Here is a 15,859-nt window from a genome sequence, read left to right on the forward strand (position 1 = left end):
AACAATCATGCTTTCCAATTCATTAGTTTAAGTCACATCAGTTCGTGCTCAAGTAAACCCGATATTTATACAACAAGGACAAGTAACAACTAAGTGCAACAATTAACTGAAAGTAAGTACAGCCTCTCAAGGCAACATTCACTCAACTCATCTCAACAACTCAATCACTCGGCTCTCAACCCTCAATAATCATACTCAATAGGTATCTGCGCTCACTAGGGCTGTGCAGACTCCGAAGGGGCTCCTTCAGTCCAAGCGCTATATCGCTATGGTGTGCAGCCCGACCCAATATATAAATAACCATAAGGCTCGTTGCGGCGTGCAACCTGATCCAATATAAATAATCAGCCCGAAGGCTCGTTGCGGCGTGCAACCCGATCCAATATATACATATATAGCCCTGAGGCTCGTTGCCGCGTGCAACCCGATCCATATACACTCATATAGCTCATAGCTCGACACCCAGGCCCTATCTCAGTCACTAACCTCACCAGTCCCTCGAGCTCTCAAAAAGCATAGAATTCAGCCCAAACAGAGATAATAACATGTATCAATGATAAATAGGAGGGGACGGAGGTAAAATACGCAAGTAATATCATGACTGAGAACAAAATAACAAATAGCAGTTAATTCAGCAAGTCCTCGCGGGTCTCAATAGTGATATCACAAGGCCTAAATAGGATTTCTAACATGAAATGCAGTCAATTTCTATAAAAATAGAGGGGACAGGTATTAAACAGTAGGCTAATCGATTCTACAGTTTCACAGGACGGACCAAGTCACAATCCCTCGGTGCACGCCTACACGCCTGTCACCTAGCATGTGCGTCACCTCCAAAATAGTCATACAACATGATGTTCGGGGTTTCATAGCCTAATGACTAGATTTATAATCGTTACTTACCTCAATCCCAGAATAATCCTACTCCGCGATGCCTTTGCCTCTCGAATCAGCCTCCAAACGTCCCGAATCTAGCCAAAAGCAACACAACATAATCAATATATGCCAAAGGAACCAATTCCACAAGAAAACTACTAAATTGGGCTCAAATCCCAAAATTGACTCAAACCCGCTCCCGGGACCACGTCTTGAAATCCGACAAAAGTCCCAAAACTATAAATTCCATTCACTCACGATTCTAACCATACCAATTTCATTAAAATCCAACATCATTTGGTCCCTCAAATCTCCAAATTATTCTCTTCAAAATCCCAAGCACTAATCCCTTATTTCACTTCATAAATCCTACTAATTAGGTGAGAAATCAATGAAAAAACACCATAGCTAATGATAATAGAGCTCAAGCAACTTACCGCAATAAATATCCTTGAATTCCCTTAAAAATCCTCCTAAAAACTCCAAAGTCCATGTTCAAAATGGTGGAAATAAGCAAAAATTCATGAAGTCTTCTATTTATAGGTTCTGCCCAGGCTTTCCGCACCTGTGGCTCAATATGTGCACCCGTGGTGCCGTTTTTGCAAAAAAATCTCCGCATCTGCGGAAAATCACTTAAAATCCCTGGACCGCTTCTGCGCCTCTAGACCGCATCTGCGATCATCGCAGGTGCAGAATTGACATTGCACCTGTGGACCAACACACGCACCTACACCCTCTCTTCCGCTTCTGCAACCATCGCAGGTGCGGGAACTTAATCCCACATGCGCGTTCTGCCTAGATCCTCCAATCTCGCATCTGTGATCCTTTGCTCGCTTCTGCGGGCTCGCACCTACGATGAGACATCCGCAGGTGCAATTATGACAGTTGAGTTCCAACTTTAGCAATTCTCCAAACTTCAAACTTGATCCGTTAACCACCAAAAACACATCCTAGACCCTCGGGACCTCAACCAAACATACCAACTGTCACACCTCTTTTTTACTATATACCCGAAGGGTGTAAGGGAGTTTTTTCAATTAAAGGACAATCGAAACGGGATTTATTTCAATTAAAATTCAGAGTCGCCACTTGGGATAATTTTATGGTGTCCCAAGTCACCGGTTTCAAATCCCGAATCGAGGAAAGATTGACTCTGTTTTACAGTCCGCGAACATAGAAATTCGGGTAAGGAATTCTGTTAACCCGGGAGAAGGTGTTAGGCATTCCCGAGTTCCGTGGTTCTAGCACGGTCGCTCAACTGTCATATTTGGCCTATTATCTGATTTTAAAATATTTTTGAACCCGTGTGCATTTTTTAACTTTGAAACCGCTTTTATTTATTTTTAAAGTAGATTTAACGTCGTCTAAAACATGTCTTTGGATCGTGCCACATGAAATGCACCCGCAATCCGAAACAGGTTTTATTCAACATTATTAAGATTTGGATTTGGGTCACATGAAATGCACACCCGAGTTTAGGAAGGTAATATTATTAAAATAATGCGCTTAAAGCAACTACGCGTTTGCCACTTTGTGAGGGCCACGAAAATTCAACTACGTGGCACGCCTCGAATTCTAAGGATCAAAACAAGATTAATTAAATGAGGGCCATGAAATTGAGATTTTATTTGGCATGGCACGCCTTAACTTATTCAAAAAAAAATTCTCAAGACAAAGGTGTTGCTCAATTTCAACTCCAAGGAACCTTTCATTTGCAAAATTAATTTGTTGTTCCAGGTGTTGCTATCACAATTTTTCATACCTGGAACCAACTTCACATTTAAAGCACGTACAAAATGCAGCAATCAAAGGCATTGCTAAATTACTGGAGATATCTACAACCTATCAAATAGTTACTAATTTTGAGATCCTCCAACGTTGGGCCTATTTCAGGAAGTATATTTAACCCCTTTATCTTTTAAACACATTAATAATCAAGGCTAAACACATTAACAACCAAGGTCCAGTAATGTTGACAAGTTTCAACCTAAGTTAATTCATAAACAGTTCACTATCCCCTTCGATTCTTAATTCCAACCTCTACAAACTAGTTAAGCTCAAACAAAAGCCAATCCAGTGAGATAAAACTTGCCTGCTTTGATATTCCATGCGTTCATGCTTGTCTCTCTTTTTACTTGTTTATATACCAACAGCGTGCGAGTCTCAAATGAACTCAGGTGTGCAATAACAAGAAAATTTGGCTCATGTGTAATAAAGACTGCCCTACAAATCCGGTAATGGCCTACTCGCTTTTTGTATCTTACACGGCCCAAATGTCTTAATCAAATTCACAAATGTAATCAAATGGACCAATCAAATTTTATTTTTAGTTTAATATGCCTTCTGCTCTTAATGATCCAGCGATCAAGTGGTGAACTACTGGGCTCCAAGGACAAGCCCAAATACTCACTTTTGTAAATGATTTTAGGCCCCAAAGCTCAATGAGCCCAAACCCTGTAAGGACGAGACTAAGGACCCAGACTCGACATCGAGTCCTTACCACAGCAAGCGGCCCTTTTATGCTTAATCTTCAACCAATAGCTCTTTTCTAATATTAGCATTAACCAATCGAAAAATAATAAGTAAGCTCATGCCTTATCCCACAATGACTGGAGCATACAGAGATTTCAAATTCATGCTCAACTTCAACTATTCTAATTTGGTGATCGACAAAACATTTGTATAGTCAAGCACATCTTGGTATACAAAATCAACCAACTCTTTTAACAATAATAAAGACTGAAGTAAAACAAATGGAAACCAGCAAGTATAGAATAACAATCCAGTTACATTTTTGACATGAATCTCATTGTGTGCAACATAGCTTTACTTTAAACATGCTGAGCCAGAAATTCTTTTCAACAAGTCAAATGGGGAAGGGAACAAAGAGAGAGACATATAACAAAACAAATATCTTCATTATCTCCTCAAAACATCACATGAATCAACCTTTACATTTTAAGATCGAGGTATGTACCTGAATGTAAGAAGGAAGCAAAAGAAGTGAGGCTTCAGTAACAAAACAGCAGCAGCAAAACAATACTAGCAGAACCACTTTCAAACCATAAAATGATATGCAGCAGTCCAGAAAAAGTTTTAATCAAATAGTAAATACCACAACTTCAAATCAAACTTCTACAAACCCAAGTTCAGTCCATTTTTAATCCCAGATGATTCAAAAATGGATTCAGAAGTTGAAAAACCTTAAAGAATTCAGAAGAGAATTTAATGGAATAGAAAACCAACACAAAGCTTGAACTATTTTTCAGAAAGAGTTGGTTTCAATGTATTTCAAGTCCCAGAATAAGAAACTATGATTTCATAAGTTTCCTTCGCCAAATGAAAGCAGAATACTCCTAAATGAGCAGAGTTTGAGTAGTTTTAAAACAAATAATGTAATGAATTCAGAATTTTCCAAAGGTATTCATCTATTTTGTTTCCTCTCTATTTTCTTATCTCTTTCAAACTCTATCTTTTCAGTATTTTTTCAGAGTATTCTTGTATATCTTTTTTGACTCTCTTGTGTATCTATGTCTGTTTTTTATGTCCCTCCCTATCTATCTATGAATTCCTTAAATAGGCAATGGGGAATGCCCTTTGATTCACAAAATGGCCTTTCAACATTTTAAAAATTGATTCCACTCAACCCTTATTGAATTAAATTTTCCAATAGTGAAATCTAATCCTACCACTACTAGAAGCTTCTTTAGTTGGTTAGGTAGATAATCCCTTAAAATAACAAAACTCACACAAATAAACCGCAACAGAATGTATCAAGAACATAACTAATTGGAACATGTGAAGCAATTTCAACCAAAGAGTAAATAAAGAGTTTAAGCACTAATGAAAATCTGAAATAATATCGAACCTTTACAATTGTAAAAATTCCTGAAAATACTGACGAAATGATGTCCTCGAACTGTAGAACCAGAGCTTCATCGGAAACCTCGAACGGAACCACGACCCAATCTCGAAACTCGCCAGAACAACCACAAAATTCAAAAACGGACCTCGAATCGGCACAGTCAATTTCAAATCCACATACAAACTCTACTGACCTCCATTTTGGAACGAAAATCGAAAGACAACGCCTCTGATTTTGAGACGAAAGTCGGAAAAATGAAAGAACAAAATCAGAATATTTTTTTATTTTTTTTAAAGGGACGGTCTCTCAAGTGAGGAAGTTGAAGAGAGACACGACTGGGAACTGTTGAAGTCTGCGACGGGTCTGTTGGTGGCGGGCTGGGGTCATCCGGTTGTGATGTGAAGAAGACGATAGGTGTATGTGTGCGTTGCTGAGCGGTGACTGACGAAGAAGAAGAAGCAACAGCCATGGTGGGCTGTTGGGCGTCCGATGGAGAAGATAAAATGGAGGGGGGTGGGTCGTGTATATGTGTATTGCGGCTATAACTCTCTTTTCTTCCTAGGTCAGAATTTTAGGTGGGGAAAATGGGGCGAGTCTTGGGTGTTGGGTCGGGTCGTGGGCGGGTTTTGGGCCGGATTGGAATGGGTTTGGATGGTTTTGTGTTTGGGCTTGGGATTTAAATGGGACATTAGCCCAATTTTGATTTCCCCCTCTTTTATTAGTTATTTTCATTTTCTTTTCTTCTAAAAATTAAAACTAAAATCCTAATTAAATTTTAAAGACCTAAATTAGCTTAAAAATATTAATTAACTTTAAATAATATCTATCACAAATAATTAAACACCAAATTAAAAGAAAAAATCAAAAAATTTGAATCCAACATTAGAAATGCACAAATACATTATTTATTTTTTTGAAATTTTCATTTTTGTAAAACAACAATTTACTAAATTAACTAAAAAAATGTAACATCAAATCCTACGTGCCGATACTATATTTTTTGTATTTTTAATGCATTAATAAATTAAATATGCACTCAAAATATGCAAACAATCAGGAAAATCACACATTAATTCCTAAAATAACACATAATTAAAGAAACGATCTAATTTTGGAAATTCTTTTGGAGAAATTCATGTGAGGCAAAAATCACGTGTTCACACCAACACGTCATATAACCCCATACAAACTTAGTCAAATCTTTGAATCACAAACAACATCAACACACCAAATTACACTCGGATTCAAGCCTAAAAACTTCTAAACTTTCGAATTCCACAACCGATGCCAAAACCCGCTAAACCACGTCCGAATGACCTAAGATTTTGCACACAAGTCAAAAATGACACCACGAACCTATTCCAACTTCCCGAATTCCATTTTGACCCCGATTTCAAAATTTCCACTACCGACAAAAATCGCCAAAATTTCAACTTTCACCAATTCAAACCTAATTCTACCAGGGGCCTCCAAATCACATTCTGAATGCGCTCCCAAGTCCAAATTCACCTAATAGAGCTAACAGAACCATCAAAATTCAAATCCAAGATCGTTTAACATAAGTCAGTATCCGGTCGACTTTTCCATCTTAAACTTTCTCCTAAGAGACTAAGTGTCTCAATTTACTCCAAAACCACTCCGGACCCGAACCAACTGACCCGGTAAGACATAATACAGCTGAAGAAAACAAATGAAGAAGAAAAATGGGGACCAGGGCTATGACTCTCGAAACGACCGGCTGGGTCGTTATAATGGCCCAGGCTATTCATCGGTCAACACCAATTCAAGATAGGAGCTATTTCTAGAAATCTTTCAATGTAAGATTTTTAGGTCATAATTGAAAAAAGGAAATTATTCCTATTCAGAGAAGCATTGAATTTGCTTCTAAATTTCTCGATGTTATAACTGATAAGACTCAGCTTCAACGATTTTTAGGAAGCCTGAATGACATTTCTCCTTTTATAAAGGATCTAGCCAAAGATACCTCGATTCTTTATGAAAGACTAAAGAAGAATCCAAAAGCTTGGACTGATGAGCATAGTGAATTAATCAAACATATTAAAGAGAAGGTCAATAACCTTCCTTGTCTCACACTTGCCCATCCAAATTGAGCAAAAGTAGTCGAAATTGATGCCTCAAATATTGGATATGGAGGAATATTAAAGCAATGTTCCCCAACAGAAAAACAAGAATATCTTTGTCACGCCCCAAAATCAAGGAGCGCGACCGATGCTCAATCGAGTTAACCCGACTAAGCAAGCGAGTAGATGAACTCCATTAATCAAATTCTAAAAATATTTCGTTAACTGATATTTTGACTGTCTTCCCAGTGGCACTCTTTTTTATTCCCATAATATTCTTACGATATTTTAACTATACCGACTCCTATTTGAATATATCTCAAGTATTATAATGATATTACTGCGAGGCTGAATTCACCCTGTTAGGGTTCACCATATTTATCTTGCATGATCTGCTGATTTGTCTGCAATCTCTTGTCTAGTCATGACTAGCCTCTTCCTGAATCAACCACTAACTACTCGCTGGCCCATTCTTATACCCATATTCTGCGTAATCATTCTTGGGTTATTTTTTTGTCTTAACTTACCTCACGTACTAGCATTTTGCTCTATAAATATGGCTTAAGAGAAGGACGGGATATCAGTATCCAGTTGGGATTAGAGTAACCAAAAATAGTGGATGGATTGTTAGTGTTAGTTGACATTTCCGAAGGATAGTGCAAAGGTGGTAATGGAACTCCTTGTGAGACACCTAGATGGTGCACTCTAAAATAGCACAGCTAGATATGAGTACTACAAAGATAGGCACTGGAAGCCTATAAGGGATAAATATTATCTTAGTATGGCCCCCGTACCTAGTAGATAGATAAAGTTAGGCAACCCGAAGAACCAATGGATGGAGCAAAGGGGAGCTAAAAGCAAAAGAATATCTTGTTGAAGTTTTCAGAATAAAGTGATAGACATAAATGTTAGCAGGAAATAAGAACAGAGTTAATGAAGCATTATGAGTAAGTTGTGATACATGGATGACAATGGTAGATCAAAAAAAATAACAGTATTACAGAGTCTATAGTCAAGTGATGGAAAATACGAGAGGTGATAGGCCTTGCGGCAATAAAAGAGTATAGGCCATAAAGTCATATCCTCATTTTGGAAAAAAGTTCATGACTCTAACGTGATTACCAAAAGGAAAAGTTAGACCCTAGAGTAATAGAAACCAACATGGACTGGTGAACATGATAAACTAAAGATGAATTAGAGACTTAGTGGTTTGATAACAGTTAGTATCATAAGAATTTTAGTGTCATTCCGGCGATAATAGAATGGACAACAAAAGAAGATTCATGAGAAATTCAGAGAATGGTCATTCAGGAAGACGCTTAGCTAAAATAAGCAATGCGAGCAAAGTTAAGCTTAAGAGACTGTATGTGCCAGTTATACTAAGTGTCACCCTCACGAGTAAGGAATTTTTTTATCCTTGGTACAGAAGGACTACTGCAAGGCGAATAAGGGTCATCGATGATGTGAAAAGATGCCAAAGATGAAGAGGTAAACCATTTACAGGTAGATCCTCGTGGCTCCAACTCTTAGTACTCCCCTAGAGGGGGAATATGGAGTAATATGGCATTAAGTCATAATTAAGTGGTTCTAGTGACTAGAATGGTAAAGGAATAATGCGATAAAAATGAAAAAAGAATGAGATTGCACTTATCCAAATACTACAGATATGCTACGATTCTAGAATATAATGCAAGCATGACATCAAGGAAAGGAAGTAAGGGTTCCTGCCCGGAATGTTATTGATAAATAAGGAGCTAGTGCGAGAGGTAAGTTAGATAAAGGAAATAACCCAAGAAAGATTATGCAGAATATTGATATGAGAATGGGCCAATGGGTAGTTAGTAGTTGATTTAGGAAGAGGCTAGTTATGTCTAGACAGTATGTTACAGACGAATCAACATATCGTGCAAGATAAATATAGTAAAACCCAATATAGTGAATTTAGCCTCACAGTAATCTCATTGTAATACTTGAGATATATTCGGATAAGAGTCGGGGTAGTTAAAGGTACCGTATGAATGTTACGGGAATAAAAGAGAGTTTCACTGGGAAGACGATCAAAATATCAGTTCAGAAGCAACCCTACAAGCACAAGGGCATGGAGGTAAGTAACTACCGATAATTATAGGCAAGTAAGGACACCAAAAGGTCCATAATAAGCTCACATCTTTACAAGAGTAAGAGGGTCCTCCCTAAGTACTACAATGAAAAACTAGCTGAGGAAGTAAGGAAGAAGGATTCGACCTAAGCTCAGTGACCCAAAAAGGGAATGGTCTTATAATAACAGTCTCACAACAACATTGCATGCACTCCATAAGAAAGTGGCACCGACCGTGGCTAATGAACTGGGAGTAAAATCAGAAGTGATATTCAAGATCATATGAGTTATATGGAATTCCAATATATTTGGGCACTAAGGTAAGCTAATATGCACGCAACAAGGGGGAAGGAAGACCAGTAAGACCAAGAAAAGTAATTTCTTACGTTTAAGGAAAGTTGAGAAAGAACGAAAAGAATTAGTCGATCAATAATCCAGAGTTAGTTATGTTATGAACGCACTTAAGATTTCAGAGTAATATTGATGCAACACATATGTTGACAATCATACAGCGGTAGAAGACTCCGGTATAAGTTAAAAGAAAAAATTGAGTCCAGGTCATAGAAAAAGGATTGAATCATTAGAAGATTGTATCATGAATATTCCATAGCATCCATGAAAGGCTAAGGCAATAACTAATTCCATGAGTCGCAGATCGAAATATAGCTTAAGCCTACATAATGGCTGATCAGAAGGAAGAATGAAATAAAGAGTTACATCAACTAAGTAAATCAGGAGTCTGATTATTGAACCCAGAAAATTATAGAATCATGTTTGAGAACATTATAGAATCACCCTTAATATCAGAGGTACAAGATAGATAGTACAATAATCATATTCTATAACGGCCCTATGATAAAGCCAGTTAGAAGAATTCCAGCCTCATGAGAAGTCAGTATGAAGCTCCTACCGAATTATGTATGCACCAGAGGTGCAAGTATTATAATAGAGCTTCAAGTTATGGACATGAATTATACATATGTTGAAGGAAGGTCATAAAAGAGATAGAAGATACGATGTGAGATTTGAAGGTAAGTAAGGTAAAGGTGAACAATGTATGAGATACTCAAATGCAGAAGGTTGTGAGTAGTACATACTGCGGATACAAAACTAGAAGCGTGGGGATTTAGTATCCATGAAGGATAGCGACATTGTCTAAATCTATGGTGCAAACAAATTGAAGGAAGGTTGCAAGTAGCATAAATGGATATGTGTAGGTCGCAATCTAAAGTATGGTAGGGCGACAAAGTTATAAGAAGGCATGAGTAAGGATAAGGAAAGGCGAGTAAGAAGGTAACGAAAATGGATATGTCCTCGGGATTATGTCCATGAAATCAAGAGAGCTGATGTGTTTCTCTAAATTAGAGAAATCCCAGTATATCTTGAATGAACTCAAAGGAGTGTTAGACTAGTAGCATTTAGAAGAGACGGAATGTTGCCCTGGTAGTACAATAAGGATGTAATTGTGATAAATAAAGGATGATGTTTGGGCCTTCAATTGAGTAATTATTTGAAAAAGGGGATTTCATGAATGGTACATGATTAAAATACCCACGTAAAGTGAATCACATTAGGATGTTATGAAATACGGTTATGGAAACATGGTATCGCTCCTAGGTAGATCAGCCTAATCATATCAGATGTTCCCCGATAAGACGTGAACCCTAGCGACAGTGTTACATAAGAGGTCAAGTTATCAGTGGTAGATTATAGATCAACATTAAGGTGAATCAACAATAGATGGACAAAAGTTCAATAGTATGAGATGAGATCCGGATGTCATTCCTAAGATAAACACTAACGAGGAAGCATTAAAGGACTTAGATTTATATATACATGAGAAGTAGCGAGAGAGTAACCTGGAGTTTGGTAGCACACCTCAGCAACGATAAATTGAAGTAAGAGTTATGGTATAGTATGACCTATCTTGATGTAGTAATGTCATACGGATAGATAAATGGGTCTATAAAACAAGATATAGCAACATTCGTAAGTTCAACAAAGTACCGAGAAAAGAACTTTAGTATACCTATAAATTCCAAGAGGGATATCTTGTGTATGTTTACAAAGTGAGGCATAGAGATTGGCTAAAAGCTGGAGGAAAAAGGAGAGAAGAGTCGCATAGGCGCACATACAAGGAAAAAGTTGTACATGCTGCATGACAATAGGTAGCAACAGTTACGAGATTGGAAGGATTTCAACCACAAGTCGTGGTGTGAGAAAGAGGCCTAAAGGGGTGAATGCCTTGGCCTTTGGATTTATTCAAAGAATAGTTGCCTAGATGGCATGAAGAGTACTAAAGTATTAGGAAGACAGAAGTTACGAAAATGATAAGTGCATCCCAAAGGGGGTAATGATATTACACCCCATGTTTTTGTACTTTGAAGTATGCCATAAGTAAATTGATGAAAGCTCGGAAATGAGATGTTACATCCCGCATTTTTGTACATTAAAGTTTTGTCGTAAGTTAATCGATATAAACTCGGGAATGAGATTATTCTGGAATTATAAGTATTATGCTATTTCAAACAAGGGATAAGTAAATTCGTGAAGGTGGGAGGGTAAGCAAATCGAAGAAAATGAGTTTCGTCGAAGTTTGACAATTTGGGATAAAATACGTATCGAGCTATAATACTCGGTATTTATGGACTAGTGTCATACAAGGTACCACATGACCATAATAGTAAGGTGTACAAATTGTGTTAAAAGTGAGAAATATTTTAAGTAATTTGAGATAATTCCTAATTAAGTGATTAGTGGATAATTAATTCAAATATTTGGATAAGAATTACATCTCCCAATGTGGCAGCACATCAAAGCCAATTGGTGACTCTTAAATCACAATGCAAGGTGGCAAAATTGGATGAATTTTGGTGTCCAAGTCTTCAAGGTGGGGCCCACACCACCAAGACATTAAAATCCCTTTTCTAATTCACTTAAAGGGATGTTGATGTCTGTTTAACATCGTAGTAACTTCTCTAATTCAATTCAGCAAATTCAAACAAAAGTTTGCATATTAGCATCCTTAGTAACGTGACTTTCTTCAAACAAGATCTCTTAGCATCTTAGCAACGTGAGATGTTGCAATTTTAAGGGAGTACAACACAATCTTTCTCAAGAATATCATATGGATTTTTCCCTACTTCGATCTTGCCATTATGTAAATTTGTCGCAATTGGCGTATATTAGAGGGATTGTCTAGAGAATCGGCTCAGGTATGTTAAGGCTATCCCTTCTTTCCTTTTGGCATGATCTATACGGTAATAATGAAACGAGCAAATGCACGACTTCCATAAATGACTCTATTCATTGAAGTATTAGAGGTGCCTATGTTCTTGAATTCCCATACGTCTTATTGTTCTATTGTCTGTTCATAGGTCTTGGAAAATACGTAAGTTGATAAAGTTTATTTCATGATATTATTCAAAGGCATAATGGTCTTTTGACATTCCGAGAGATTTTATTGATGTATTTCCCATGCATTGCATTCATTTATACATATACATTAATCCATGACCAGATAGCGTTATATACGCGTATATATGTATATGGGATATGGGAAAAGGTTACGGCGTTATATACGCACCACCACCTGATAAGCTGGTATGTTGATGATTTTGCCCAAAGTGGCCGAGATGATATGATGGGATGCCCTCAGAGGCTTGATGATGTTATGAACACATGTACCTATGCACGACATGACATTTATATGCATATGCATGGCATTACACACATTAATGATTCACAGAGTTATTCAGACTTACATGTGGAGTCTTTTACTCAATATTTCTCTCATGTCTATTATTTATAAATTTTCATTCCTTATATACTCGGTACATTATTTGTATTGACGTCCCTTTTGCCTGGGGATGCTGCATTTTATGCCCGCAGGTTCTGATAGACAGGTTGAGAGTCCTACAAGTAGGCTATCAGCTTAGCGGAATGTGTTAGTGCGCTCTTGTCGCTCCATTTTGCTCCTGAGTTACTTATTTAGTCAGTATAATTAGGATATGTACTGATTGGTATAGCGGGGCCCAGGTCGGAACCTTTATGTTACTTATGTACTCTTAGAGGTTTGTAGACAGATATCATGTATACGGATACTTGTATGGCCTTGTCGACCTATTTTTTAAGTTTACAATTGATCATGTTGGCTCACATGTATAAGTTTGTATATCAGGTTGGGTCATTTTATGTGGAGTGTTTCCTCATATTTTATTCTTGCTGCCTTATACAACCCTTCTAGACCACTTACCCATGATGATGTAATAAGAAAGATATGTTACGTTGGAACTCGGTTGGGTAAGGCACCGAGTGCCCGTCACGGCCCATCTGTTTGGGTCGTGACAAAAGTGGTATCAGAGCAGTTCTGTCATAGGAAGTCTACATGCCATGTCTAGTAGAGTCTTGTTTATGGGTGTGTCGTATACCACACTTATAAGTAGGAGGATATAGGGCATTTAGGATTGTCACTCTTTCTTCTTACTCAAGATCATATGGTAGAGCTCAGTTGTAAGAACTCAATTTCCTAAACTCTATTTTATTCGTAATAAGACTATACCTACGCCCAAAAAATAGCTGGTAAGAGATTGAATATGGATGTGGAAGAGTTGAGTCAGAGTAACTCAATTTGCATCATGCTTATGATGAATAAATGTGAGGTCTTCGGCAGAACATGTCTATACTAAGACGTGTAAGCTTCTTGATAATGAGCCATAAGGAAAGAATATCTATCCACTCGTATGGTAAAAAGGAATAAGAGAATCAGAAGATAGACACAAGTTTCAACAAGTAAAAGAAGCAAGGTGAAGAAGGGTATGAGGTACTCAGTTAATGAAGATTAACAATATTTACAATTCAAGCAGAGGAATATAAGCAATTCGAGCTACTTTCAACAGTAACGGAGATATATACAATTAGCTACACCCATCTCAATTATGCCCTATGGGAGCTAATGTATATGGCTGAAGAGCAGGACGGGATATCAGGATCTGTTTGGGGTTAGAGTAACCCAAAATGGTGGATGGATTGTTAGTGTTAGTTGACATTTCCGAAGGATAGTGCAAACGTGGTAATGAATCTCCCTGTGAGACACCTAGATGGTGCACTATAAAATAGTACGGCTAGATATGAGTACTACAAAGATAGGCACTGGAAGCCTGGAAGGGATAAATATTACTGCCTCCATTCCAATTTATGTGAACCTATTTGACTGGGCACGAAGTTTAAGAAAAAAAGAAGAATTTCAGAATTTGTGGTCCTAAACAAGTCAAAAAGGAGCCCAGAGTATTTGTGTGGCTATAAAAGTTTTTCATTAAAGGTAGAACTGTAAGTTTAAGCTAAATTATTACCAAATTTAGAAAGGGGTCATTCTTTTTTGAATGGACCAAAAAGGAAATATGTTCACATAAACTGAAACAGAGGGAGTATCTTAGTATGGCTCCTGTCCCTAGTAGAGAGATAATGTTAGGCAACCCAAAGAGCCAATGGATGGAGCAAAAGGGAGCTAAAAGCAAAAGAATGTCTAGTTGAAGTTTTCAGAATAAAGTGATAGACAGAAATGTTAGCTGGAACTAAGAAGAGAGTTAATAAAGCATTATGAGTAAGCACTGATACATGGATGACTATGGTAGATAAAACAAATAACAGTATTACAGAGTCTATAGTCAAGTGAAGGAAAATACGAGAGGTGACAGTCCTTGAAGCAACAAAAGAGTATAGACCACAAAGTCATATTCTCATTTTGAAAAATAAGTTCGTGACTCTAACGTGATTACCAAAAGGAAAAGTTAGACACTAGAGTATTAGAAATCAGTATGGACTAGTGAACAAGATAAAGTAAAGATGAATTAGGGATTGAGTGGTTTGATAATAGTCGGTATCATGAGAATTTTAGATTTCGTTCCGGCGATAATAGAATGGACAACAGAAGAAGATTCATGAGAAATTCCGAGAATGGTCATTCAAGAAGACATTTCCCTAAAGTAAGCAATGTGAGCAAAGTTAAGCTTAAGGGACTGTATGTGCCAGTTATACTAGGTGTCACCCTCGCGAGTAAGGAATTTTGTTATCCTTGGTACAGAAGGATTGACGCAATGTGAGTAAGGGTCATCGATAATGTGAAAAGACGCCAAAGATGAAGAGGTAAAACATTTATAGGTAGATCCTCGTGGCTCCAACTCTTAGTACTTTCTTAAAGGGGGAATATGGAGTGATGTAGCATTAAGTCACAATTAAGTGATTCTAGTAATGGTAAAGGAAGAATGCTATAAAATTGAAAAAAGAATGAGATTGCACTTATACAAATCCTACAGATATGCTACGATTCCAGAATATTATACAAGCCTAACATCAAGGAAAGGAAGTAAGCGTTCCTTCCCAGAATGTTAATAATGAATAAGGAGCCAATGCGAGAGGTAGGTTAGATAAAGGAAATAACCCAAGAAAGATTACATAGAATATTGATATGAGAATAGGCCAACGATTAGTTAGTAGTTGATTTAGGAAGAGCCTAGTTATGACTAGACATGAGGTTACAGACGAATCAGCAGATCCTGCAAGATTAACATAGTAAAACCCAATATAGTGAATTCAGCCTCACAATGGTCTCATTACTTGAGATATATTCGGATAAGAGTCGAGGTAGTTGAAGGTACCGTATGAATGTTACCGGAATAAAAGAGAGTGCCACTGGGAAGACAGTCAAAATATTAGTTCAGAAGCAACCCTACAAGCATAAGGGCATGAAGCTAAGTAACTACCGATAATTATAGGCAAGGAAGGAAATCAAAATGTCCGTAATAAGCTCACATCTTTAAAAGAGTCAGAGGGTCCTCCCTAAGTACTACAATGAAAGACTAGCTGATGAAGTAAGGAAGAAGGCTTCAACCTAAGCTCAGTGACCCAAAGAGGGAATGGTCTTATAATAATAGTCTTACA

General features: G+C 37.5%; 1 long non-coding RNA gene across 1 annotated transcript; it reads right to left on the reverse strand.

Moving 5' to 3' along the window:
- Nucleotides 1-2,563: 2,563 nt before the first annotated feature.
- LOC107802505 (uncharacterized) lies at nt 2,564-5,275 on the reverse strand. The gene is made up of 2 exons (XR_001651836.2): nt 4,745-5,275; nt 2,564-3,853 (listed from the first exon to the last, which is right to left on the reverse strand). It is a non-coding gene; the product is annotated as an uncharacterized LOC107802505 (long non-coding RNA).
- Between the last annotated feature and the right edge of the window lie 10,584 nt (nt 5,276-15,859).

Source organism: Nicotiana tabacum, chromosome 18, assembly GCF_000715075.1.
Source record: "Nicotiana tabacum cultivar K326 chromosome 18, ASM71507v2, whole genome shotgun sequence".
NCBI lineage: Eukaryota > Viridiplantae > Streptophyta > Magnoliopsida > Solanales > Solanaceae > Nicotiana > Nicotiana tabacum.